Below are 19998 nucleotides of genomic sequence, written 5' to 3' on the forward strand. Positions count from 1 at the left end.
ACATTTTTCTTGGATGAACCAGAGCACATAATCCAACTGCCTCACCTTAGACACTAGAGAAGTGATGATCTTGAAGGATTTCTTTTTCGTTCTATCTTTTTTAAATAAAATTGATCTATGTAATCATACTGGTTAAAGATAATCATAGTGTATCAATTTGATTCATAAAAAATGTCTTTAATTAGTGGAAATACTCCTATTGGTACATCGATAATGGATGGATTATTTAAGCTTAACATTGCTTGAATTGAATGCCCACTTCTCTGATTGACTTGCTCAAGAAGACGAGTTGTTCAAGATTTCGATATTCTATGGCATAGGAGGTTGGGACATATATCCCAAGCAAGAGTGGAAAGAGTAGTGAAGGAGAAACTTTTAAATTCCCTAGATTTCATTAACTTCCACAATTGTGTCGTTTGTATAACGGATAAAAAATTCATCCCCTTCTGGCCTTAGTAGTCAACATTCAATTTCGAGTGATTTTGCCAGTCCACCTTGATGGAGGACCATCCACTCGCGTGCTTCGAAACTCGCCACCAGCTACTTTGCAGAGCTCAAACCGATATGAAGAATCTGCATTTCCGCTACCAAGTTTGAGGAAGTAGCATTCACATCATCATGTTATGTGTTGTGTTCCTTTATGGTTATGACAGCATATTCCTTGTGTATAGGCATGTCATTGGGTAATTTTACTTTCTTTTTGTTGTCTTTAACTGTAGGGAGGCCCCCTCCTGCGTGTGTACTGGCCTCCCCCGTACGTGCTTTTGTTTGTGTTGTTTAGTGCGTTAGTGTGCATCTTAAGTGGGGGGGAAGCCCGTGTTGATTTATTTCCTCCCTAAAGGACCCTCTTAAGGGGAAGCCCAATAAGCTTCCCCTTAATAGGGGCCCACGATGGCACCCATAACTGCTGTCCCCTTTTCAACTATAAGAAAAGAGGGAAAGTGAACGTGGGTTGGCAAACCTGGAATTGCTGAAGATGCAGTTGCTGTTTTTTTCTTGAAAGGACATGTTTTGATGTTCTCTTCGAGGGTTAACAATACTGGTTCCCTGGTTCATTCTTGTGGAGAAAGGGAGACGCCAACTCTGGGTAGCTTCTGAGGAAGTCAAACCTCTTGGAAGCCTTCTTTTTTTATTTTGTCACTATTTTGTTCTCCTACCGAACGACCATGATCGCGTGTTGCAACCTGGGACTCGCACAACACGTTGACATGCCCATGTTGTCTCTTGCAACCCTAACCAAGGTGAAGAATGGGTGCATCTAACTAGACCATATATCCCTGATGAAGCACAAACCAGTCAAATTATTGGTATCTCCAACTACTTCCGATTCACCCCTTGGCGTTAATTTACAACTCACTTGAACTAGTAAACAGACATCAGTCGGTGGACCTTCCCTAGTGCAAAAATTATCAGTCGAAGATCCACCGTCACTTCCAATGACGAATCATGTGGGCGCTTCTCCATCGTTAGCCCAGGCCATTCGAGTTAGCAGATCTCAGCCTCTACCAATCTCCTCAATATAGCACTGTACCTAGAGCCACATTTCAGGCCGATCTGATCGGTCAACGGTTCTCCTGGGATCCACGGGTTCATTTTGTGAATTATCTCTTCAATCCAATCACTTAAGTAGCACATCTTATCTCCTTTTGCCTTCTTGGCGGTGCTCCTTGTCTCGACTATTCCACTGTGTTTCCTTTGTGTTCACTTTTAAACACCGGTGGTGTGTGTCTTGTGTGTGTTGCGATGACTCCAGTTACTACTATTTTCCTCAGAACGCCCCCATGGATGCACTAGATGTAGGCTGCTATTAATCTGAACTTGGGGCTGTAAGACATAGAATTCTCTCATCCACCATGACGAGCGCGATTCGCGTAGTGCCCCGGTACGTGCATACAAATTCCATTTTGCTCACTTCTTTTGCAGTAATATTATCTTCGTTATTGCTGGTTTGTGATTGCTTCTTGCTGTAAGTGAATTCATTCTGTTTAGAAATAGTCATCACACTTGTGTTAAAATATTTTCTTTGACGGAGACAGAACTGCTCGTTCACATCGATAGTGTGGACGCCCTAGGACGAAGATTGTCCCCCTCAAAACTTGGGGTTGTATGCCATAGAATTCTCTCATAGTAAATTGCATCAGTTTTTAAGCTGACCTTGCAGATCATTTACCCTTATAAGAGGAGGGGGTGTTAGTGGGAAGAAGGAAGAGAAGCATTTTGAGACGAAATGTAATTTTTGAGGGTTTTTTACTGTTTTTTTAAGTTTTCATCAAAATTATGGAAAGGCCACCGCAAATTTAAGCGATAAAAACCCTAGTCACCCTAAAATGCTGCCGCCACCAATGCTGATGCCGATAATGCTACTGCCCGTGGATCTTCTTTGCCCCCTTACGCCACCCTCAACTACCCCCCAGCTGCCCTCGGCCGCCGCGCACCGTGTTCGACCCCGCTGTGACGGCCTAGCGTTGCCCACAGCTGCTCCTTTTCACCCACTCCCTCTGGGCTGCCCTACACCACCTTGTAGCCGCCCTACACTGCCCGCAGCCGCCCCTTGCCGCTGACAAATGCGAGCGCACAGTTGTGTGAATTCTAATTGAGATTAGAATACACGCTCTAGTGTCAAATTATAATTCTGACTCACTGAACTAATGACTCAGCATGGTGGTGAGTACAGGTCGAATCCTCAAGGAGTTAGCGTCGAAATCAAAAAAAAAACGTCGGATGTCGGTATTGATTTTTTTTAAGCAATTGGAGAAGAAGAATAGGTGAGCTGATATTGGGCAATGTATATGTTTAGATAGAAAAGAGATGAAACGAACATTCTGTCGAGCCCAAGATCGCGCGAATCGGACGGAAAACGACAGAGAAATTGTGGAATGAGGAGAAGATACGCGATCGAGAATGTGGATGTAAATGAAGGGCCTATTAAAGAAAAAAAAACGGAAATTCTAGTTCATCTAGCGTGCTCCTCTCGGATTTCTCACTGATAACCTTCTCCCAAGTTTCTTCTTGAACCTCCTCGATGCTAATCGAGGTTGAGGTAAAAGGACGACACAAGGAGAGGCAAGGGTAATTTGTCTGGAGGGTTTCACGTACCCGGGGTTTGAGTGACTCGCCGGTGGAGTTCTTCGTCTCCGATCGCGTCACAAGGGCCCCGAGGATCACCGCCAGGCGAAGGGAGCTGGTTTTCTGACCGCGTCTCCGCCAAGAAACTCAAAAAACAGGGATCATTCAACTAAAGGAAGAACAACGTATTAGAGGGGAGGGGTTCCATGGGTTTTCGGCCGTCGGATCTCCCTTTCGAGGGACCCAACGGCTTGGACGTAGACACATCGGCCCTACCCCTTTATTACAGTTTTACTCAAAAGAAAGAAAGTAAAGGAATGCGCGGGAGAAGTAAGTCAAGTCTGCCCGCCGTCGCCTTGAGTCTGCACGCCATCGGATTCAATCTGCACACCTCTCCTTGCGCCATGTCACTCAATGGAGCACTAATATGTGCCTCTCATTAGCTCTTTTCTTTACGGTTCTGCATCCCCCCTCCCTGGAATTTTGAGCATATATAAAAAAAGAACTTTAACCTTGTTAAAAAAAATAATTATACTGATGACATTTGACATAAACTTTAACATCTGGCTGAAGAAGTATTTACTGAAGAGGCTTCCTAAGTCCTTGAATGCATGAATTCCTTAAAAACGAAAGGGAAATCTCTTTTTTAAATGAAGTTTTGGGAACTCCCTTCTAAATAGTAAGATCCTCTTAAAATGACCACACAACATGATAACATGCTTCAATTTCATGATTAAAATACCTTAAAATGGTTAACTTAGGCCTGAATTTCAGAGTAAGGATGCAAGTTATCAGCCGCCCGCGGCTGCCTCGGCCACCCTGCCACCTTCAGCCTCCCCATTGCTGCCTCTGCCGCCCTCGGATATCCTGTGCCACCCTGTGCTGCCCCTTTCCACCTGCGAACATCTCACACTGCCCTTGGCTCTACGGCTACCCTATGCTGCCCTCGGCACCCCGAGCCACCCTCAATTGCCTAGCGTTTCCCTTGGCCATCTTGCGCTGCCCTCTACAGCCCGTGATGCTTGCGGCCACTCTTAGCGCTCGCGGCCACCCTCGTCGCTCGTGCGACCGCCCTTGTTGCTCGTGCGACCACCCTTGTCGCCGACACGGCCTCCATCGGCCGCCCTCATTGCTCACCCAACCTCCCTTCTTTGCCCTCGCCGCTCCCGCTCCGACAGCCACCCTCATCATTCCTTGGCCACTAGCGGCCACCCTTGTTTCTCCCGCGGCAGCTATGTGATAAATCCAAAATGATAGTAATATATATGTGCAATTTCAGCTAATTTATGTACTTCTTTATCTTTATCTGGATATATTATCAACATTTATGTTAAGTTGTGAAACATCATGAAACAAAATCACCTTTTTCTAATTTGGAGTCAATTATTATCATTTGTGGGACTAACCCCACTTAACTCAATGAGTTGTGGAATGAATCTCACTCTCTTCTTAGTTTATGTGGAAGATGCAGGAATTAGGTGAAACTTTCATGAATAAAGGGGATAATTAAATGAAGAGGAAGCTATTTGGACCAGAGGAGCAGGCTCAGCCACAACCCTGGGCCAAGAAAGAAGGCCCAAAGCAAGACAATTGGCTCTAGTTTAAAGGCCCACTAAGGAAGCTCCACTAAGCCCACTATGAGAGGCATGTTGGGCCAAAGAAAGGAGGGCAAGGGGAAGGTCCAGTCATGATTATTTATGAATATTTCAGGGGCTTAAATGATGATTGGAGGACAACCTTGGACGTGGATCCAAGCCAGAGAAGAAGATCTAGCCATTCAATCCACAAAACATCCAAGGGTGGAGACTTAAAGATAGCACCTTTAATGCTAATTAAGGAAAGAAGCCTTGAACGTCCAGGGTGTATTTCAAAGGTCTCAATGCTGATTGGAGGACCATAATGGACGTGGATCATGACCCTGAAAAGAAGATCTGGCCATCCATTGTATTAAAAATCCAATGGCTCTCCTTTGCTCTCTCTCCCTATATAAACCCCTTCACCCTATTGTAAAATTCATCTTGTGATTCAATCCAAAGTAATGTTTGGTGGCCTAAGTGCAATTGAGTCATAGATCCATTCACCTCAGTGAGTGCCACGCTGAGCAGGAAGCATCCAGGGCTGAAGCTGGTGGAAAGGAGAAGAAGAAGTCCCTTGGACCTTAGCGGGTGTGACAAAGAGGTTACCTTCTTATTTCTCCTTTTTCATTATTTTCTGTTCATCTTTTGTCTTTTGGTTAGTCTTAGATCAGCTAGCCAATATCCAGACGGTTCCAGTGCATCCAACCACGCTCTAAAATTCATTCTAGAACTCATTCTAGAGTGATTTTAGTATAGTCCAATTTTTTTCTCTCTCCTCCACCAAGGCACCTTCCCCATTTGGCATCCGGACTTAGCCAAATTTTGACTAAGTCCAGAGCGCCAAACTGTTTCATTTCCTATTTTGTTTTAGCTTTCAAATACTCCTAAAAAATACAAAAAAATTATTTTCTGCCTATTAATATTATTATAATATTATAATAATATTTTATTTTTCTTTGTTATATATTTTTATTTCATTAGTTATTTATCTTCATATGTAGTAAACCTACCTCTAAAATTATTAAAAAAATACATAACTAAAGCACAAATTCCTAAGAAAAAACCCTTGCTCCCTGTGGATCAACCCTTACTCTCCCTACGCTAGTAAGGTTATTATAAATTTTTGTTGTTTTAATTCGGATAAACCAACGACACTAATTAATGAAGTTAACTCATCACTAATTACCCCAAAATCTGAATTATCACTATGCCGCTCCTGCGATTGGCCATGGCTGTCCTTGCCTATTCCACAGAGTCATCGCTGCTCGTGCGGCCGCCAGCAACTGCCTGTGCCACCTGCACTCCTCCGATGACTGCCATTGATCGACCATTGTTGTGCCATCGCTGTCGTGCTTTCGTGATGTCACGCTATCGTGCCATGAGGCCACGTCACCTCGCCACTTTGCCTTGCTACTGTCGCGTGATGTAACAAGATGTGTAGGGATCGAGAAGCTCGTATTACATCAAAATAAAGGGGACAGCTAATCAGAAGAGCGGCGGCGCAGGGCGGCCGTGTGGTCAACATAGCGCGGTAAGCTTTGGCTACGACTTGCTATATGCAACAAGATATTCGTTGGCAGCACCGAGCAGCGGCTGTTCTTCCTGCGACAGCATGTACTTTGCGGCGGTGAACTGGCGGTGACATGTCATCCGACGGATGCCTCCCTTGAAGCTACTCTAGGAGACCGTAGGGGTGGGCTTTGGAAGGCGCAAAGGTGCAACGTCATAGGAAGTTGTAACAGGGATTGTATCAGACTTCAGCAACGGCAATGTGTGTGCGTGGCTATGTTGATGATGACAGTTGTAATGCTAACTATCTGCAGACGGAGGTAGGCATTGGCGCCGATGATAGTGGCTGTTCTTCATGCAACGGCATGTACTTTGTGGTGGCGAACTAGCGGCGGGTAATCCAGCGATCGCTCCCCTTGAAACTACTATAGAGAACACTAGGCATGTGTCTGGCACAAGTAGATGTGGTAGGCATGGGTAGGCACGGCTGGCATGTAGGTGTGACAGGTGCAGGTAGGCGTGGCGGCAATGAAGGTGCGACGGGCATGTAAGCGCGTCTACACAGTAAGGCACGACTACGAGGTGTAGGCGAGGCGTAGGTAGGCATGATGACAGGCTTGGTGGCTTGCGCAATGGCGAGGACCGTGGTGAGCACAGGTTGGGGTGGATGGTGCAGAAAGGTGTGGCGGTGCAGGTAGGCGCCACGGGTGTGGGTTGGCGAAACAACGCATGTAAGTGCAGTGACAGGCTTGGTAGCAATCACGATGGCGAAGATGGTGGCGAGCACAGGTAGGCACGATGGCTAGGCGTGATGGCATGCACCACGGCGGGCACATCAATGGGACGTGGCGGCAGCTATGGTAATGGCTTGTGCCTACGGTGGCGGCCACATCTGGTAGCTGGGGGGGTATGCTTGCGGATGCGGCTACAGCTGCGGTGGCGATGACTACGGCTAAAGCTGTGGCTGCGACGACTACGCCTATGGCTGTGGCTGCAGCTACATTGACTGCAGCTGAGGCTATGGCTGTGGCTGTGGCGACTGTGGCTATGGCTGCGGCTATGGCGACTATGTCTAGGGCTGCAATTGAGGCTACAACGACTATTGCAAGGGCTATGGCTACTGCTGCGGTGACTGCCGTTGCATCTGCAGCCCTAGTCACAGTCATAACAGCCGCATTACAGCCACAACGGGAGCATCACCCACACCCGCACCCGTAGCCCCAACCACAATCGCCGTAGTTGCGTCTACGGATGCCAGCAACGGCGGTGGTTGCGGCTGCGGCTACGGCTATGGCTTTGGGCAATGGCCGTTGATAATCTCAATTTTCGGGTTGAAATTGGTTGTCGGTGATTGAGATTATTGAATAAAAAGTATATTTAATCGTACTTAAAAATATATAGTTAGTGATGAGTACGGGTCGTCTCCACATGGAATGATGATTAAGGAATTATTTTCTTATACTAGTAATGATCAAGGAGAGGATCTATGAAAAAAGATTCAAGGATGTCAGCTAGATATTCATAAAAAATACGCATGTTATAAGTTAGTTTAACTTAAATACAAGGGTAAATGCACGTGACGGACATGATGATGGACGATGGTTGAACGAAGATAGTGATTGAATTTTGAGTGGTATGGTGCCGAGGATGAAGAGACGAGAAAATGGGGACGTATGTAATTGAGACGATAAATGAAAAGTTGATCAAATCTATAACTATGATAATGACGATGTCAAGAAAGAAACAGCGTAAGGCGAAGACACTTACCTTAGATCCTTACGTTCCACCATAATCACGATGACTTGTGAGTGACGGTAAGCTCCCCCATTCCTCTTATGCTTCTTCCCACACACCCAAGACACCAAGAACACACTTGATGGATCTCAAAACTCACGATTTGTCATTGAGCCCACACAAGTAGCAAGCCAGTTCAAGATGAATTTTATAATGATCCAGGCCTGTATTTATAAGTCAGAGGGTATGGATAGAAAGAAGAGAGGGAGATGAAGAAACGCTGAAAATTTCAGCTATATCAGAGTTGTAGATCAAATGTTATGGCCGTTTGAAGTTGGAGCAATCCTAGCCCTTGATTATTCTATCTCCTCATCAGCATCCTCATTTTTTGTGCCCGATAAGAAGTAAAAGAACCTTATATTCAGAAAAAGAAAGAGAAAAAAGCTAAAAAATGCAATTCTTTTTGAGGCTAACTTGGTGGAGCGTCAGCGCGCGCCACATCATCCTCTCTCTTTCTCACCCCTTCTTCTTTTTGTTATTTATTTATTTTTTAATCATGTGGATGCGATTGTGCCACATCAATCCTATGCCAAATAAGTTAAGATTATAATTTAATAATGACAGCTATCATTAACTCAATTAATGATTGGCAGGCGCCAATCATCATAAAAGCCCTGATTTGGCGCGAATTAAAAAAAACTAAAAAACCTTCAAACATTCATATAAAATAAAATAAGAGTCCAAAAAATACTTTGAACCACAAAATTTTTTTCTTTCCAAATTTAATGTCTAACAATTCTAGAAAAAATTTATTCTGTCTCAAAAATTATATTCTTCTAGAATCTGTTTTTAGAAAACTCCCAAAAAATGCAAAAATTAAAAAAATGCATTCTAAAAATAGATTTAATCATTTTAAGCTTGATAACATGCACATAGGAGTAATTTAATGCAGATAAACATGTAAATAGGATCATATAAGGCACTAAAAATGCATGTTTTCTACGGTCAGCTGTGGACCATGGCTACGGCCACGGCTGGTGTTAGCGCGATTGCAACTAGCGGCGGTCAACCGTGGATGATGGCGGCTGCGGTCGTGATCAGCTGCGGCCGAGGCCTACCGCTGGCGCAGTCGCGGCCTAGGGATGGGGCCTCGACTGCCGTTGGCGGGGTGGCGGGTTAGGGCCGCAGCCACAATAATTGAGGCTGCGGCTGTCTCAGTCGTGCCTTGCGGTTGTGGCCGCGGCCGGCTACGGTTGCGAATGATGCAACCGTTGCTTGTGGATGCGATCATGACCGACTGCGACCGTTGCTTGCGGCTGCGGTCGTGATCGGCTACAGCTGCAGCCGCATGGCAGAAGCTGCAGCCGTGGCTTGTGACTGTGACTATAGTCGTGATGACTCCAAGTGTCACTACGAGTCTCGGCTGTCGCAACCTCAGCTTGAGGCTATGGCCCTGGCTGGCTGCTCGGCCGTGGCTTGTTGTGGCATAGAAATCCCACGAGCTATGACAATTGCGGCGGGCGGTGCTGTAGCGATGAAGCCCTAATTCTCCCCTTATGAGGGGTATTTTCATAATTACAACAAACTTGAATAATAAACTAAAAAAGACACATAAGAAACCAGAAAACCCAAGTGATTACATTTTTACTTTTTTTTTCTTCGTCGTCACTGCTGGTCTTCCCATCCGCGAAAGCCGCCCTTTAGGACTGGCCATGCTGCCATTGTGGCCGACTGTGCCGTGAGTCATGGCCATTGTTGCGGCTACAGCCACGATGATAGCCGCTTGCTGTAGCTGCGGCTGCGACCATGCCCGCAAGCCACAACTACTGTCGCAACCGCAACCTCAATTGTAGCCGGTGCTACAACCACAAGTGTAGTCATAGCCACCAGCCGCCACCAGAACCATAGCAGAAGTCACGGCTGCCAAGTGCCACTACGACCACAACTAGAGCCATGGCCGGCAGCCACTGCTGCGGCCGCAATCATAGCCACGACTGCCAGCCACCGTTGCAATCACAAGCATGGTCATAACTGCAATCGCTAGACGTAGCTATGTGCCTCACCACCGTCGCTTTGTAGTGCCTCATTGTCCCTACGCCGCCGTGCCTTGTTGCTACTGTGCACTCTTGCCTTACTACGATGTTGCCGCCATGTCATCTCACCGCGCCGCAACACCTTGCTGTCACGCCTCACCACTACCGTTCTGCTGCACAACCCCGCTCTAACGGTGCCACACTGCCACACCTTGCCATCGCCATGCTCTCGCATTGCCTCCACGTTCTGCCGCTATAGTTGTGTCCTGTAGTCATGCCTTACACGCGCCGCACCACAGCATCATGTCGCCACCTCGTTGCCATGTTGTGACCACACCACCACCGCGTTATGACCACACCATCTCGTTGCCACGCTATCATTTCATCACACAACCTAAGCTCTGTCGTCGCGACGTCCTGCTATTTCTATGCCTTGCCGTCGATGAGCCATGCCACATTAGAGGATGCGCCTCCTACAACACTCATTGCTACAACCGACATCATGCCCCTCGCTGTGCCTTATTGCGCCACTACATCTACCCATGCCATCATTGGGCCTACGTGCTGTTCACCTTCTATTGCTACCAAATCAGGCATTGCCCGCATCTACCACTACTGGTACGCTCATAAACACTGACTCAGCATTATATTATTTCTTTTAGTGCCTTCGAAACATTTTCTCCACTATCGTGGTTAAGTTAGTCATAGATAGGAATAAGTTAGTGATAGATATATAGGAATAACCCACCTAAACATGGCACATACGAGCGATTCCCACTCACATAAATTATATCAACTTCAAGCCATAATCTCCTTGTCTCTCCCGCAGGAATGCAATTCATAAGGCGAACAACTTCTAGATCATCTTTCAGCACCAACTTGTCTCATCTAGAATGTTTCTTTGGACTGGTGAAAGTGTGACCACAGAAATCTGTGGCACTTTGTGGCTCAAGATGTCAACAACTTGATTGGCACGCCTTGGTTTGTACATCAATTTGTAGTCAAAGTCTGCCAAAAAGTCTTGCCATCTGGCTTGCTTTGGGATCAATCTCTTGTGCGACTCAAAGCAGCTGGTGGCCACATTGTTCATGAAGACCACAAATTTACCTCCAAGGAGATAGTGGCACCACACTCTTAGGCAATGTACCACGACCATCATCTCCTTCTCGTGTAGAGAATACCTTATCTCTGTGTCATTCAGCTTCCGACTCTCGTAAGCCACGAGGTGTCCATCCTACATCAAGACGACCCCAAATGAAAAGTCAGAAGCATCGGTATGTACCTCATACGACCTATCAAACTTGGGCAGTCAAAGTACTGGCTCGCTTGAGACTACTTTCATCAACTCGTCGAATGCTCTCTGGCCCGATCCGTCCTTTGCCATTTTGCACCTTTCTTCAACAAGTCTATCAAAGGAGCAGCTAGTTGGGAAAAGCCTTCAAGAAAATTTTGATAATAATTGGCTAGTCCAAGGAAGGACCTTAGCTCTGGTAGCCCTCACCTCAGAGGGATCGATACATACACTTCCCTTCCTGATTAGGTGTCTGATGAATTCAATTTCCTGTAGGACAAACTCACACTTATTCGGGTTGAGGTAGAGTTCATGCTCCTTCATCTTTGCCATCACTTTCCTCAAATGGCTCACATGGTCATCCAAGCTTTGATTGTATACAAGAATGTCATCCAAGTACACAACCACAAAATCGTCAATACAGTCCCAAAAATATTGCTCATGAGACAACAAAATGTTGCAGGAGCGTTCATGAGTCCAAAGGCATCAAGCAGTATTCAAAAAATTCATAATACATCACGCATGCCATCTTTGGCTCATCTCCCTCCTTGATCCGCACTTGGTGGTGCATGTTCTTAAAGTCCATCCGTGAGAGGAAATGAGCGTCACTGAGTATGTCAAACAACTCTTCAGCATTCGATACAATGCTTGTTAGTCCACGCAAAGCTGGAGCGACCCATCCTTCTTCTAGAAGAGGATTGGTGCAAAAAATGGTGCCTTGGAGGGTCAGATCAGTCCGTTCTCCAATAATTCTTGCAGTTGTCTCCGCAAAGTTGCAATTGCTCATGCAGGTGGATCAGTACCATGGAGTAACAATAGTTCAACTTTCTGGTCTACGTCCTGCCTGGACAGCAACTTTGCTAAGAGCTCCGTGGGCTTCACCCTAGCAAACTCCCACAATACATCCATTATCATCCCCAGTAGTTCACTACCAGCAGCACTGGGGTTATCGTCATTGTCGTCACCCCAACTAAGTTCAGCCGATTGGGCTGGTGTACACTCCTGCCTTCCACCTTTTTTTTGGGGTGCCAGACCTCATATGGTGAAGATGAAGGTCTTGTCCTCTTTCATTAAGCCGTCCATGATTTGCATTGCAGAGAAGAGGGTGGTGTTCGTAGGTTTCTAGACGCCTTTCTAGACCCCTTTGTCTCTCACGAAACATGGGTGAGATCCCTCTGGGAGTAGTATGCCATGATACTAAGGGAACACAACCACATGGTCTCCCATCAAGATATCGAGACCCAAGACAACCACAAAGTCATCCACGGGGGACATGAAGTTTGCGTGCGACTTTTTCAAGCGTAGCCTTTTTGCCTCCTTTTCTATGAGGCCATTGCGGGTCGCCTCCATGCTGACCATGCCCGTGGCAAGCTCGTCGTCGATGAGTATTGAGATGTGCAAGAGGTTCAGACCTTCATACTAGACCAGGGCACCCCCTTGCAATGCTGTCACGCACTATTGAAGGTTTATTGTCACTATACTATTGCTCCTAGAAACATCCGGTTGGATGGAGGGCATAACCATTGGGTTAACGTAGGTGGGTGTTCCCATGCCCTGTAGGCAATCCCTCATAAAAATGGGCCATATGCATGCGAAACATGACAACTTGTTCTCCCCACCACTCGGAGTCGCTTTTCCCAGCCATGGGCTCTTGCCCTTGTCATAGCCCTTGCCATAGCCTTGTTTCAATTTCCTCTTCAGGCGTTGACTAGCTGAGGGGTCCAGGCCTCAATGCCTTCTTGGTGTGGCCTGTTCCATTCCCCAGATTTCTCTTCTAGCTTCCCAGTTATATTAGCATGGAGGTCCACCATTCCCTCCACAATTTGATAGATGTGCTGATGTCATGACAATGCCTCCTCTCCAGCTATAACTGTGCCTAGTAAGGGAGTCCTTTTTCAAAGTGGTAGAGCTTGTCCCCATCGTACATGTTGGTAATCCTGCTTACTACTGCAGAACCATCTAGTTGAGCTCATCCACACTTCTCACCAGCCACTCTTTGAAGCCCACGTCGATGTGAAGAACCACATTTTCGCTACCAGGTTTGAGAAGCTACATTCGTGTCAACTTGTTACGTGTTGTATCCATTTGTGATTGTATAAATGCCCATTCCTTGTCGTTTAAGTTATAGATTACTGTAGGGAGGCCAGGCCCACTCCTACGTGTGTATGGTCCTCCCCTATGCACCTTTGGTTTTGTTCTAGTAATTCAGACTTTACCTTCAAGGGGGGGGGGGTTTCCATGGTCTACTTCATCCCCCTTAACGGACCCTTTTAGGGGAAGCTCAATAAGATTCTCCCTTAAAAGAGGTCCACTAGGGGCCATAACTGCCCCTCTCTACTCTACGAAGAGAGCGGAGGGTGAAAGTGGGAGATATGCTTTGTTGTTTTGGACCAATTCTTGTTTTAAGAAAGAAAAAAAGAAAAAGAAGAGTGTCTTGTTCTATCAGTTTTAGGGTTTTCCCACTACATCTCTTGTTGGCAGGGCGCCATTCGTGATCGTCACCTCTCCAAAAGCATCGATCTTGCAAAGCTCCATTGACAGCCAAAAGATGTGCTTCCGTGTACTGACCCTAGCATTTCATTGGGCAGGAAACAAACGCAGCCTTGGGTCCCACCACATTTAACAGTCAATGCCGGATTGCTAACCGTGAACTTTTGAAGATTGTTAGGGTCATTGACTTTGCGGACATTCCTTCCGCCTGTTCTGTGGTGTCACGCTCGATCATGCATGATTACGTTTGGCCGTAGCAACCCGACTACTGATAACTGCCAAGCCAGTCTGGTAGTAAAGCCCGCTATTTGTCGTGGGTTCACGATCACCATTTTCGCCCAACGCACCTTTTCCTTACGGTGCCATCAGTTGAACCATATTGCCATGTGCCTGGCTTTGACTCCAATGACCGTTGATGAGGCTCCCGACATTCTCCTAGGGGGCTATTTATCATCTGTGATGATTGCTATCGCTCCTTTCGACCGAAAAGATGGTTGCGTTCCCTCTTCCTTGTACCCTAATTGTGCTCATCCCTCAGGTGGTTATCTTGATTTGTGCCCGCTGTGTCGACCTTCCTTGCCGATCAAAGCACAATGCCATCAGCGGCCCCCTAGGTCTGACTGTGATACTCGACATTACTTCTTGTTCAGCGTCTCACACTCTCTCCAGGAATTCTCACATTTCTCAGACGGTTGTGACTGCCACCAGCCCAATATCTAAATCCACAGGTTTCAACTTCTTCCCTCTTTTTATTTAGTGTTGATTACATCTTTAAGTGCTGATTTAAGACCACTCCTCTACCACGAGTAAATTTATTGATGCTTAAGAATAACCACCAATTATTGAAGTAGTAATTTTCTTTGACGGCGCCTGATCTCTTCGTTCACGCATTACCACGAGTGTGAACGTCGTAGGACGAAGATCGTTTTCCCACCCCGTCGGAATTCAAGCTGATCACATGGGTCATTGGGAGCTTGCTCGTCTCACTACTATTCACATGTCGTCACCTGGGTTATGCCTCAGATTTCTTGGTCTTCTGATGTATTTCTTGTCAATTCTCTTAAACATACGCATCATTTCACCTCATCACATTATATTTTGTGTCCATTCTCTTATGGTGTAACACGAGCCCCTCAATCCTGGTCGTCGTGTTACATCATTTTATTATCAGAACCAATCGTACTAAACTCTACGCTTACCACCATCGGTCACATTTTACTTGTTTCTGTATTTTAAATTGCACACATTCTGGTGGTGGCGACGTCAACACACCATCATTGGACACGCTGCCATCGACTCTAGAGACGAAACACATCATGACTCATTGCGAACATCAACTGCAGAACAGGCCTAACAACGACAAAATCAATGCACCACCATCAGTCGTGTCTCCACCTACACACGCCCCGTCACGCATCATGACACATCATCAACGCCAGATCTAGAACTGCCCTTTGACGTGACACGATATCACATCGTCTACTTTTATTTTAATTTATTTCACGTATTTTCTCTATCCTCCAAGGCCTATATGTAGGCCAATGTTGCAAGAAACACTTGGAAATTTTTTTTTCAAGAGTGGAGTTTTCTTCTTGTAATATTTGCCCTAGCCCCTTTCCCCCCTCTTGGACTGCTGCTACCGCCGCTGTCGTCATCACCGCTGCTGTCGCCGCCCCCCGCCTAGGCTGTCGCCCAGCACAAGGACCACCCCTGCCCCTTGGTCATTCCTCCCCCAATACCCAGGCCGCGCCAGCGCCCAGGCCATGTTTAGGCCGTCTGCGCTCATCCCTGGTCGTCGCCCAACACTCAGGCCACTGGCCAACGCCCAGGCCACGCACGCCCCTAGGCTGCGGCCCAGGGCCAGGGCGGCCCAGCGCCCAGGCCGTGCGCACGCCCCTTGGTCGCCGCCCATCGCTAGGGCCGCCCGCGCCCCTTGGCCGCCACCCAACGCCAAGGCCACCCTCGCCTAGGCCGCGAGTGCCCCTTGCCCGCCGCCCAGTGCTAGAGTCGCACATCCCCAGGCCGCGGGCGCCCCTTGGCCGCAACCCACCGCCAGGGCCACCATGGTTTTCTGCCCCCCTTGACCGCCGCCCAGCGCCCAGGGCACCCCAGCGCCCAGGCCGCTCATTCCCCTGCCCTCCGCCCGGTGCCCAGACCGCCCACGCTCACCCTTGGACGCCACTCTTGGTCAACATCCTACAACAAGGCCGCTCGCGTCCAGCGCCCTCATCATCCTCACGGCCACTCATGCTTGTTTGCTCCGTCGCTGGATCATCTCTTTGTCGAAATTGTCAGCGACACTTTGAGAATTCCCCGCAACCTCATCACGCACCATCTGGTGCTGAGGTACTCCTAAACTCTTTGGTGTCCCGTGTTCTTTGCCCAGTATTCCTCAAGAGTTCATCCACCACCATCGGGTTTGTTTGGATTTTGGATTTTCAAGCGACTAGTTGAATAAGTTTTTGAATCTTCAAGTGGACGAATGTTCAAATTTATTGATTTTGGTGCTTAGCATCATCGCGGTGGTTGAAGACAGTACTCCCGCGCTCGACGAGGAAAAGGGCTGTTCCACCACTATCTCATTGGATTTAATTCTTCGGAAGTGGTTGTGTGATTTTGCTATCTGGTTTTATCCCATCCTTTCCTTAGTCGCCCAACACCCCACACCAATTGTCGTCCCATCCCATCATCTCCTAGTTTTCTTGCATCCAATCATCCCACACCAATTGTCGTCCCATCCCATCATCTCATGGTTGTCCTGCATCACATTCATATTTCAAAATTCATTACACGTGCATACATACATACATTCGTCAATTAATCTGGCCATAGGATGGTTAAAACACATGGGTTATTACAATCCACTGTAGATGGTAAATCACATGTAGAAGATCATGGTTTTTGATCCCAAACTCCCGCATCTTCCACCGAAAGTTCCTGGCCTTGCATTTCCTTAAGCTTCTTCAGATTAACTCGTCAGGGCCGAGTCCACTCGATCTAGTAGGGAGTCCTCTTTGAGATACTCTACTATCACTAGTGCCTTTGTCAGCACATGGTTGTCCAACGACCAGGGAAAGTGCCAGCTAGTGATAGATCAGAGTCCCAGCCACCCTCAATGCGCCACCTTTACAGGTTGAGCAGTCGGTGCACCCCTGTGATCCACGAGAGACACCATGGGGACAATATCAATGTCCATCACCAACAACCAGCCGATATCATCCTCTACGATGTAACGAGGACCGATACTACTACAAGGATCGGTTGCAACACTACCGGGAGTTGAGGTTTCCGCCACAAGAGGAAGCATCCGCCATGGCCAGATATCGGTTGGGAGGACCTCATTAGGATTAGGGTCGACCCTAGGAGCCGTCCTCGGCTGAGGACCCGACACGTGACACTTACATGACACCATACCCAAATTGCCACTCGCCACCACGAGAGAAGCCGTATTACCTACTAGATCCTTAGGAAAATCTGACACCGTATGGAACACCCCTATATCATTGTACTGCGCCCAAGATTACTACGGAGTGGCTCGTGCTCCCACGGCACCATTACAGCCAACTTCCATGGTGGCAATGCCCTATGCACTGCGTGACCCTTACGTTGCCCTGATGCCGCCCGTCACACTACCGGTCACTCCCATAGCTTTTGTGCAATATGCACCACCTACCCAATACAACCAATATACTTGGATGGCATGACGCAGGACAAGGACCATCGACGTGCCATTTAGACCACCTACACCACAAAATTATTATCCATCCCATCAGGTCCCCGCTTTTGAAATGACACTAAATCCCCGAGATCCAAATGGGTCATAAGACGCTCAACGACACTGATAACACCCTAAATTCGGTCTTTGTCTCAAGCAATTTCAAATAATTTTATGCATTTATCAAGATTAAAAGGTGTTGTTGTCATATATTTACATGAAATTAATGTTTTCAAGTGATTTCTGATTTTTCCCTTATTTTCTATCAATTTTATGAATTTGTAGGGATTTATTTGAGCTTGAAATAATTATTTTTAAATGAAAATGGCAGGTTTAAATTTTAATTTTGAGATTAATTAGTATGGGGATGAACTTCTAAATTTTCTAGAATTTTCTGGAATTTTCTAAGATTTTTTTAGGATTTTATTGGATTTTCTGAGATTTATTTGAGGAATAAATGAATTTTTAATGAGGAAAAGGATAAAATGATAATGGAAAAATGAGTGTTAAAGTAAATTTCAAAGTTAGGGGGAGTTCTCTTTAATTGGTGTGCAATTATGCCTTTAAAATTAGCTCTCAGTCGTGCGTGCAGGCGTAAATATATTATTTAAATAGTTACAGGGTTATTGCAATAAATCAGCAGTTTTTAATGGTTTTTTTGAGGAGGAGAGAGAGAGAGAATAGGATATATACATAAATATTTTTTGGCGGCATCATTTTGAATGTCCCCATTAAAAGAGGGAGTTGATTGCAAAATTCCAGGCACTCTCTCTCCGCGAGGTAAGCTCACCTCCCGTGCTGTGCATGCAAAGTGCATGTACGGGAGGTGACGTGGCATCCTATGAATGCCTTAAATTATAAAAAACATAGAGGTACATGCAAATCGCTAAGTATTATATTGTTTTTTATCATTCTTCTTTATTTTTGATTCTAGGCCAAGGGGTACGAGGCGCAACAAGAACAAACCCACCGTTCGAAGTTCAAAAGTCGTCATCCAATGAGAAAGCAACACATCATTGGGTGTTTTAAAAGAAAAATAGTTAAATAAATGGATTCAAATCCAATGGTTAAAATTGGTTTAAATTCATTTATTCATAACTTTTGATCGTGAGGTCTGATTGAGATGATTTTTTATGGACTTGCTCGTCTTGACCCCCTCTTTCTATCTATCATTGGATCATTCAGATCAAAGATACATTGATGGATAAAAATCAATTACTAAATGGGGGTAAAATAGTGATTTTCACAATGTAACCTAAGTATAAAAGCTGGATTTCGAGAGGGGGAGCTCATTCTTGATGGTGCTCTATAACAGCTGCAAGACAGAGAGGAGCTCCAGCTTGGATCAACCTATTTGGTACCGTTTCCTTCTTTGTATTTGAATTGTTGGTGTATTTTGGTTGTTGTTAGTTTAATTTCTTGATTGTTCTTCTTGATTTTGGTCTGAACTTGTAAATCGCTTGGCTTGAGCGGCATGTACAAGCCCTTACTAGGATTGAGAGGAGAAATTGAGAGATTTACCTTGCTATTCCAATTGCACATTAAAACAAAACTTATAAAAACTTCAATTTCTAGGAAATTAAATTTCTATTTTTATTATCCAATAGAGTAGTTATTTTTGAATTATGAAGCCTACAGAACCAACCAAAACAAATCAAAAATTTCTCCTCTCAACCTCTCTAATTGACACCTTTGACCCTTTTCTTTGGATCAAAGAAGCCAATTTAGGGCCCCATATTCTCTATTCCTCTCATCTCTCCTTCCTCCCTTTCTAAATTTCTCATTTAATTAGGGTGATTTGATCTTCATTGAAGATCAAATTAACTTTAATTAGTGTCAAATTATTCAATTAGATCATCAATTGAATTAACTTACTAGCTTCCCTTGGACGATACCCTTTACTTATCACTACACATCTTAAGTAGGGTTTTATAAATTTTATTGTATAAGCTAAAATTTACAACGACAAGGGATTAAATTTGGTAAAATTGACCCCTATTTCTGGCTTATCAGAAACCAGCCAGCCCATTGCCAGTATGACGATGATGATAGAGGCCCATCAAGCCATGATTCACAAGAATGTCCAAATTGAAGTTCCAGTCTACGAGGGCACACAAAATCCGAAGACTAAACAAATTGGAAGTCAGACCTAGAGAGTTACTTCTAGTGGTATGATATGGACGAAGATCTATGCATCCCATACGCCGAGGCCAGAATTGGAGGCCAGGCCAAGATATTCTGGAGGAACCAGAAGGATCCCGTAAGACGACGTGGAGATCCATCGATCACTTGGGAAATCATGCCAATAAAGCTTAAGGATAAGTATCTCCCTAAGCTCTATATGACACGACTCTTCATGAAGTTGATGGATCTCAAGCAGCGCAGGTGCAAGGTATGTGCTTACATTGAATATTTCAAGGAATACCGTACGTGCTATGGCTTTGTCGATAGCCCACAAGTCCAGATTACACCTTTCGTTCATGACCTCTGTCCCGAGTTAGGAGCTAAGGTGTTGGAACATAATCAAACATCAATGGACCAGGCATATAGTATAGTGGAGAGCAATGAGTTATCCATTAAGGA

The sequence above is a fragment of the Wolffia australiana genome, chromosome 12 (assembly GCF_029677425.1).
Source record: "Wolffia australiana isolate 7733 chromosome 12, ASM2967742v1".
Lineage (NCBI taxonomy): Eukaryota > Viridiplantae > Streptophyta > Magnoliopsida > Alismatales > Araceae > Wolffia > Wolffia australiana.